The sequence below is a fragment of the Poecilia latipinna genome, unplaced genomic scaffold, assembly GCF_001443285.1.
Source record: "Poecilia latipinna isolate Pla-1442-1.1 unplaced genomic scaffold, P_latipinna-1.0 Scaffold1637, whole genome shotgun sequence".
NCBI lineage: Eukaryota > Metazoa > Chordata > Actinopteri > Cyprinodontiformes > Poeciliidae > Poecilia > Poecilia latipinna.
Window position 1 is genome coordinate 141183 of NW_015114253.1, and position 1653 is coordinate 142835.

Sequence of the window (1653 nt, forward strand, 5' to 3'; positions counted from 1 at the left end):
GATGGATGGATGGATGGATGTTTTTCACCCGATGAGTTCTAGCTTCAGAGTGATTCAGCAGCTGACGAAGCTGAAGTTGGTTTCCATTTCTATCTTCCAATAGCTAAAGGGCGATTCCACTTAATTTTTCACTACCTTCCGTATCTTTAATCAACTCTAGTTTAAAAACTACTACACCTAGAGACTTGAAACTTGGACTGGATTATTCTCCGCTTCAAGCTGAATGAATACCATGTTTGGGATTTGTGAAACTTCAATAAAGTTTGATTATCACCATTTTTTGCATCTCTTTCATACTAGAACTGCTCTAATTAAAAAACAACACCTAGACACTTGAAACTTGTACTAATTTATTCTGCTCTAACAGCAGAATATTTACAACCATGATTGTGATTTGTGAAACCTTTTTCTGATTTGTGAAAACTTAAAGTTTGATTATTACCATTTTTGTTGAACTCTTTCATACTAGAACTTCTCTACTTAAAAAACTACAACATCTAGACACTTCAAACTTGGACTAGATTACTCTCTTCAAGAAGAATCTCTATAACCATATTTGGGATTTGTGAAACATTTTTCTGATTTGTGAAAAGTCAAAAAATATCAATTTTCACAATTTTTTTGCATCTGGATCACCATAGATTTGCTCTAATTAAAAAACAACTCCTAGACACTTCAAACCTGCACTGGATTTTTCTGCTCTAATAGCCATTAGACAAACCATGTTTGTGATTTGTGAAGCTTTTTTCTGATTTGTGAAACTTCAAAAAAGGGCGACATCACCCCTTTTATTTATCTTTTATCACACGAGAACGGCTCTAATTCCAACGCTACAACAGCTAGACACTTCAAACCTGAATCAGATTATTATCAATTAATAGCAGAATATTTAAAACCATGTTTGGGATTCGTGAAACCTTTTTCTGATTTGTGAAACTTCAATAAATGTTGATTTCAGACGTTTTCTGAATCTTGGTCACATGAGAGCTACTCCTGCTCTAAAACTACAACACCTAGAGTCTTCAAACCTGGACTATATTATTCTGCTCCAATAGTAGAATATTTTAATCCAGGTTTGGGATTTGTGAAACCTTTATGTGATTTGTGAAACTTCACTAAAGATCAGATTATTATTCATACATGTTCCATGCGGTTTTTTTCAAATTCAATGATAATTCAAAACCGCTTTAATGAACCACTTTAACCACTTTAACCAATGGGAAATTAAATGTTGTTGTAACTCATTAATTCTTCAACGAGTTATTGTCGATCATGCTGGTTGTTGGAAGGAAAGAACCTTTGCAGGGGTCTGTAAAGTGAAGTTTCACAAATCAGAAAAGAGCTTCACAAATCGCAAACATGGTTCTAAATATTCTGCTGTTAGAGCACAATAATCTAGTCCAAGTTTTAAGAGTCTATGAGTTGTATTTTAGGACCTGGAGCAGTTCTAGTGTGATCCAGATGCAAAAAATGGTGAAAATAGAACTTTATTGAAGTTTCACAAATCAGAAAAAGGTTTCACAAATCACAGTCATGGTTTCAAATATTCTTCTATTAGAGCAGAAAAATCCAGTGCAGGTTTGAAGTGTCTAGGAGTTGTTTTTTAATTAGAGCAAATCTATGGTGATCCAGATGCAAAAAAATTGTGAAAAT